The sequence below is a fragment of the Malus domestica genome, chromosome 16 (assembly GCF_042453785.1).
Source record: "Malus domestica chromosome 16, GDT2T_hap1".
NCBI classification, from domain to species: Eukaryota; Viridiplantae; Streptophyta; class Magnoliopsida; order Rosales; family Rosaceae; genus Malus; species Malus domestica.
Genome location: NC_091676.1, coordinates 30,274,431 through 30,282,681, shown reverse-complemented (window position 1 = coordinate 30,282,681; position 8,251 = coordinate 30,274,431).

Here is an 8,251-nt window from a genome sequence, read left to right as displayed (position 1 = left end):
AATAGAGAGAGTTATCTTTGTACTCTTATTATTTAAGATTATAATGAAAGCATCATTGCTGCCCCGAGGATGTACTCCAGTCACACTGACTGTAAAGGAATCTTGAAAATTTTGTCTTGTTTATTTATTCCACTACACACACCATCGATTTTACAATACGTTATCAGCATGAGAAGCTCTCATGTCGGTGGAAAGCACAACGTCATAAATCTGGTGAAGCACTATCTACCTCTCACCTCCGTTAGCTAAAATCTCACAGAATAAAAGGTATTTCCATTTTCCGTCTCTCTCACCTCGCCAAAAGCGTCGCACCGAATTCCGGTGAGAATTAAAATTTACAAGGACCTGAAGTCGTCACGAGATGAGAAAACTCGTACTTGACAACTGGTTTCCAGAGATCCAGAAGAATCTCATCAGACTTGGAAACCCAGATCACGTCGTTTTCGACGGAGCTTGAGAACTCCCATGAATACTCAGTTGTCTGAGATGGTGATGGCATGACCGACTCCACACAGGCCTCCCTTTCTTGTGCCTCCATCAACCCCGCTGTCATCTATGTCTCTGTATGAAGGTTCTTGCTTCGCGATGCCATGTTCCCTGGGCAATGCAAGAACAACGTCAGTCTCTGATAGCCTTTTGGATTGAATTGAATTTGGGCGACCTCCACAACAACCTAGCTAGCCCTAGGATCAAGACTGGCAGAGACAGAGAAGGAAGAAAAATAATAAAAAAAAAAAAGGGGGAATTGTGGAATAGTGAGGCACCATGTGAAATGAAAAGTTTGGAAATGTGTGGCTTTGGTTGCACCTAAGGAAAAAATAATAATAAAATAAGCACAATTTGGATGGGTGCCCTGACAGAAGTGAAGGGAGGAATATAATAAAACAAAACGGGGAAAATGCCAAAAGGCTTTGAATGGTGCATGTGACCCATTATTAATACTGGGTATGCGCATGTGTGTGAATAGGATTCCGAGGGAAATAATACACAAAGTACCCACAACATTTCTCCAAAGGTTTATGGAACCACCATCTGAAAACCCAAAAGAAAAATAATAAAAATATAAAGGTTTCTGATGGTGCACGACACCATGTGGAAAGAAATATATATATATATATATATATATATATATATCATGTTATTGTTATTTATGTGAATGGTGTTAGTTTAAAACACTTTTACAAGTTCTATTTACTTTAAAGCAATTTATTTACTATGGACGGTATTACCGTCTACTGTTTTAAGTTTTGATTTATGTGAATGATGTTGAATTAAAGCCCTTGTCACAAGCTTTATTTACTTAAATGCAATTTATTTACTATGACTGGAATTACTGCATATTGCTTTAATTTATTTATTGTACTTATCTTTTGTTATGATGAGTATATAACATGGACCCAAATTCCTTGAACATATCAGAACCTCCAGTTTCTTGATCCTCATTATATAAAATGATTGGACCCGAAGTTTCATCATACAAAAAGATTAAGCATAACATCCCTTGATCCTGAAGATCAGGACATGAAGTTCCTAGAGAGTACCGTAAGTTTGAAGTGTCGTAGTGCCTCAACTTAATTGTAATAAAAGCCATAAGAGTCTCAGTCTACAGACTATTAAATAAGGACCAGAAGTTCCTTATATCCATACTCAAAATGGTTTAGCAGAAGCATTTATTAAGAGAATGAAATTGATTACCTGCACTCTGCTCATGAAAACGAAATTGCCATTTTTCTACATGGGGACATGTAAACCTTACATGATGCATTATTAATTCGGTTGAGACATGTTACCAACCATCAATACTTCTCAGTACAACTCGTGTTTGGGAACTAGTCAAACATTATACTTTTACAAGTTTTTGGTTGTGTTATCTATATGCCTATTGCACTACCACAACATACTGAAATGAGGCATCATCACGGATTAGGCATTGATGTTGAACATCATCTATCATTCAATATTTAGAACCCTTGACTGGGGATATATTTACCGTGTGGTTTGCGGACTGTCATTTTGATAAGACAATTTTCCCGCCGTTAGGGGGAGAAAACATCATTCCAGAAGAACAATGAGAAAATATCATTCCAAAAGAATGATGAGAAAAGACCGTTCCAGAAGAACGAAGAGAATTTGTCTTATTTTGATTCACAAAGCAATCAATATGAAAATGAAATAAGAATAATTGAATGATGCAACGAAAGTGATGAAATCATATATATTTGCTGCAAATGTGCCTACAAGAATTGATGTCCTTATTGAAAAAAAAATAATAATAATGAGGTAGCAAATGATTTATCTGTTGCATGCCTAAAGTGTGGCAAACCTTTAGACTCAAAAGTTTTAGTCATTTGAAAGAAGAAGAATATGGCACTACTAAACTATTGCATTCCCGAAGCATAACTGTTGCATGCCAGAAGTATGGCAGTCGCCGCATGGATATACGTCCCAGAAATGACAATCCGCGGACATGGGAATGTTGATGTCTCATGCATGAAGCATGATAGACATATAGGTTCTAATGACTCAACTCCCAAAAGTGGAGATTAAAATCCAAGCTCTATAACGCTCAAGAGGAGGTTATGATCCGTATTCTCTAAATTATGACTATCCTGGAAGAGATAGTGTAATGCCCTTGAAGAGGCAATGGATATCCAAAAGAAATGAAAAGTTTTTATGCATGCGCATGCACATGAGAAAATGGGATCACGGATTGATTATAACCAATGGTAATTTTGATTTTTATAAGTAGCTACTAAATTCATCAATGAGCTATGTTAATATTGAGTCCCATTTTTTTTTTTTTTTGTCAACAAAATTTATTGGCCAAAATGGAGAAAGGCAATTCCATTACAATTTTGTAAGAACGTGGAAAAATGGACCTATATACTTGAATACAATACAAATAGCCAAAAGAAGTTGAACCAATGAGGTTACATTGGGCATTTGTAATACAGTGAAATACACTCACATGTTATGACACAAGGTTGTAAACAAGTTCATATGAATGGAGAATTATATACGAAGGGTTGTGAGTCACCCACATCATATCTCCATAAGTAAATCCCTCAAGTATACATGGGAGAATATTGCTCTGTATAAATTCCAAAGGAAAATGTGTCATGAAGTGTAGGAAATACCTGAAGGATTCAAATTGCTTGAAGTAAGCTCTCGAACGGTAAAGCATAAAATATGTACTCAATACGAATAGATGGTATAAATTACCTTAGAGAGTACTATCATTATGATATTGTTGCACATACTAAAATCTCTTGCAAGAGTCAATGATATTAAATTCAGACTCCTGAAGAGTCAAGAAAGATTATAAAGTGTTGAGAGAAATATTGTCTCGAGCTGCAGATCGAACAATCTACCAACACGAATCTTATCCATAGTGTTTATGATATTAAAAGAATCAATGGATTGAAGATTATGAGTTAAACACTCAAATAATGTCGACACTAAGAATGATCATTTATCTTCGTGAGGGTAAAGATAAATTGATATTTGGTCCAGAAGTACCACATCTTAGTGAAGTATATGCTTTATTGTATTTAGCACAATACATTGAATGAAATAAAGCTTATCTATTAATATCTCTGAGAAATTACAGATATGTGCATACACATGAATTAAAACAAACTAACAGGATGGAGCATTCACAAAGGTTGCTCATGTGAAGCCTCAGTGCTCGGCAGTACCCTAACAGGATGGAGCATTCACAAAGGTTGCTCATGTGAAGCCTCAGTCCTTGGCAGTACCCTAGAAGGAGGAGGCACCAGACATTGATCATGTGGCACCCTAGTACTTGGCAAAACCCCAGAAGGGGAAGGCATCAGTTGCTTTTGGAATCTAGCAACGAACCTCTGGTGATCACTTTGAATCCGACTTTCAGATTCTTGCAACTGGTCAAGCTTTCTTTTCATGCCCGTCGAGTAATTATTTGCAAGCACGTGTAACACTCTATTCTCGTGCTTAAGCCTTGTGATCTCTTGTTTAAGATTTGCCACCTCAACCATCAATGATTCAACTTGGTGAGTTTGAGCAAGTAGGTGTTGGCCCATATTGGATACATAACCCGCACATTGAACACTGAGAGCCAAGGAGTCTTGAATGACCGACTCATAAGATCATTTTGAAAGGATTCTGTTATCCTTTGGAGTGAGAAGATTCCTAGCTACCACAGTAACGGGTATGTTATTCTTCATCACAGAGTTCCCAACCGTAAGAGGACCATTAGAAGATAAGAAGGATAGGCGCCATATATTATCTTGACGCTGCTCGTCTGTATCACTCATAAGACTCAAATCTAAGTAAATATTAGATGGGCAAGCCATTTTCAGAAATGATGAAGAAAAAAAGAGGTCAAATAAAATTTCAGAAGTGAAAGAAGGGGAAATTTTCTACTGGCACCGTTCTTCGAATTTCAAAAGCCAAATTTTCCTGAATAAAGTTTGTTGGCATTTTTCAGACGCAATCTTAGCTTTTTCTGATATCACGTGCAACTTTGTCAAAGATCTCTGACAAAGTTGAAAACGCGTAAATCTTACTATTCCAACTACAACACTGTTGCCGACAAGTGTGGATGACAAAGCCACATCCACACCACTACTTGCTATTGGGGAAATCTCTATATATGTCGACCTCCGTTCTCCATAACAAGGCAAACCTGCAAGAATACCTAACTTTTCCTTATCTCCGAGAATGCATCTTCAACAAAGCATCGCGAAATACTCAGTTTTCTTCCCCTTCGAGAATACCTTTGCAAAACAAGTTACACCAGAGTAAGAGTATCTCATATCATCAGGGATGAGAGCAAAAGTATCTCATATCATGCAATCTCCCTGCCCTTTCCTTTGTTGTTGGAACCTCCACTCAAACTCCCGACAAGTAACCGACTGCATGGAACCTTTCCTGATTGCTTACCTAGTATTGCTCTCGAGTAGCCATCTTCAATTATTGTTGGAGCTAGGTCTTCAGTCACCAAGAAGTGATGAACCATCCAAATGCAAGGGTTGCATTCCACTCCTGCATTAGTGGACAAATCCTAGAAGAGAAGATGCCACACATGCATGGGGGAAAACCAGGGAAAATACCACTGATGCAAGGGGAACAAGTAAGGCAAGTGAAAATGATATATTGAAGCATGTGGAGACAAGCGCAACAAACACGTGCTAATTCATCCCCGACGAAGTCGAAGATCACTTGCCACGTGAAGCTCCTCATAGTCCAATTCCAATTTCAAGATCAAGCCTCGAAGGCCTTCGAAGAAATCACAAGTCTGATTCAAGATCAAGTGTCCACCACCCTTGAATCAAATTCTGCTCCAGATAAAAGGAGTAAATTCAAACCTTTGATGCAAGTCTAGCAAAAAGCCCTTCAGCCCAGTTCAAGAACAAGCTTGTGGAAAGTTAACAACAAGTAAAGCACCTTTTTTGGCAATTTTTTTTGCTAAGAGACTGAAGCAGAATGATCAACGATCATCCTAAATGATTTGAGACCAGGGGGAGATACTCATTAGAGGGAGCATCCAAAATAGATCAAGATTTAAATGAGTCAATCGAAGACTTGTGGCCATCCAAGGGGAGTGTTGTGAATAATATGTGGATGGCCCACATGAATAGTCTGTTACTATTTATGCACAGTATTTTCACTATTCATTTGTGGAAATTTTGTAAAGTGAATCGTGTTGCTACAGTAACCTTTCCTATAAAATGAAAGCATGTGAAGAAGAGAGGAAGAGGTGAGAGACTCACGAAAGAGGAAGAAAGAAAAGAGAGGAAGAGGAAGAGAGAAAAGAGAGGAAGAGGAGAAGAGATAATAGAGAGAGTTATCTTTGTACTCTTATTATTTCAGATTATAATGGAAGCATCATTGCTGCCCCTAGGATGTACTCCAGTTACATTAACTGTAGAGGAACCTCATAAATTTTGTGTCTTGTTTATTTATTCCACTACACACACCGTCGATTTTACAACACTTTATAGGATTTAGGTTTGGTGTGATTTTTAAAAGGCTTAATTTTAGTAATGATCCCCGCTCGATTGTGATTATACTTTGTTCACTAAAACTCAAAAGTTTACTCCTTGTAACTCAATATTCGTTACACTTTGTCTTGCTTCTATTTATTCCGTCTAAAATTGTTAAACATGGAGTAAATAAACTTTATAATAAATTTTTTTGTTGGTTAAACATCGAGTTTATTGGAGTAAATTGGCGACTTTTGAGTTTCATGGAGCAAAGTGAGATCAAAATCGAGCTCCAATGGCTGTGGAATAAATAAGCTTTTTAAAATGAGCCATGAAGTTTCAATTTTTCATATTCAAACTAAGGTGTTAAAATTGTATCAATTTGTGCTTTTGATTTGATCGGTTGTAAGATAATTCATTACTTTGGTGACTTGGTGAGCTTGAGTCCTTTATACGGTCTAATGTGTAAGTCACGTTTGCACCACATAGACAAAAAAACTCAACAAATAGACGATTAGAAATTCAAAGAGACAAGATATGTATATGGATACAATTCATAGCCTGCGGGTGCAATGTGTGAAAATTAGAACATGGTGACCCATTTTGAAAGTTATATCAACCATGAAGGGTGTAAATGTAGTTAGCCCCTTGGTTTTTGAGGAATGCTATCTATCTTTTCCTTTTGCCTTTCCCTAACAACATTTCCCACTCATCGTTTGACATGTGTATTCCATTAATAAGTTGGGAAGGTAGCTAGCATTCCTCTTGGTTTATGTCAATGTTTTTTAAACATAAATTGAACCCTAAACAAAAAACATGAATGTTAAAGGAAAAAACAATAGATGAACAAGTATATATTAAATGTCATGGTCATATAACTCAAATCCCTACGACCATAACCGTACCAATAATAATTAAGGCAGAATCAAGAAACTGTTATCCTTAATTTGCTAAATGATCAATAAAGACTGATTCAAACATATATATTGACCCAATATTTTACCAGAAGAAAATACCTCAAATCGCAACCGGAATATCTGACCACCTCGACCAACAACATGGAAAGTTTTGGAAGCATGTTTATGATGGCGGGGTTGGTGTTATCAGCAATCATCGTCATGTCATTGGCGGGGCTTTCATCTCCATTTAGAGATATTGATATAAATTATGATGATCGTTATGAATTATAACACTGCCACGAAGGGATCAAGTGAGGGCAATTACCCTCTAATGGCCAAAGCAAAGAAACATAACACCACCGCGATATTTAACGTACCCATGATTAAATCTGGATTATTCTGGGCATCTTACAGTGACATGTTGTGGATACGCCCCTGATTCTGCTGTCGTCCACCACGACCTCTGTTGGCATGAACACCACGTCCCTGCCTCTCTTGACCCGACTGCCTCGAAGATCCTGCATTATTAGCAGCAATCTCTCCCTGCTGAGGCTGTCCTCCTTGGTACCACTAAGATCCTCCGGCTGAATATGGCTAATAAGACATAGATCATCCCTGATACTGAGGGTATCCACTTTGATACTGAGGATCCTGGGAGTATTACTGCTGTCCTGAGGTGTAAGGAGCAACGTCTCCTTGATAATGATAAGCACCTTCTTGCTCAGTCTGAGTACAACCACCAGATCCTGAAGCTTGCTGGGTCGGTGTAGGTGGTGGGAAGGAAGGCTGCTGGGGTCTCTGCTGACTCTGAGGGCATTGAGCAGCCCTATGACCCATCTGACCACAAGTGAAGCATCCACTGCTGCCTCTCCTACACTCCCCAAAATGCCTAATATTATATCTGCGGCATAAGGGAGGACCAGATCCACCTGAACCACCAAAATCTCTTTGCCTCTGGAACCTAGGGCCTCCAGTAAATCTGCCACCTCTCCTCTGCATATTAGTACTTAATCCCCCGCTAGAAGAGTTAGAACTGTCACCATTCCTCTTAAAATTCTGAATCTTGCGGGGTCCCTAAAATGCTTGCCCTTTTCCTTTGTCGTCTCGTCTCTGGCCCCCATTCTTTCCTTCCTCATCCTCACTTCAATTCTCAGTAGAATCTCATAAAACTCCTGGTAAGTGGCACAGTGAGTCGATGTCGCTATGGAACGCCATTTTTTCTTAGCACCCAATCTGAAACGGCAGAGCATATCAACCAGGTTAGCAGCAACCTTCGGATCATATCTCGACCGATCAGTAAACATCCTGTAATACTCATTAGCTGACATCTTTCCTTGCTTCAAATGAGTAAACTCCTGTTTCTTACGATCAATATACTCAGGAGGA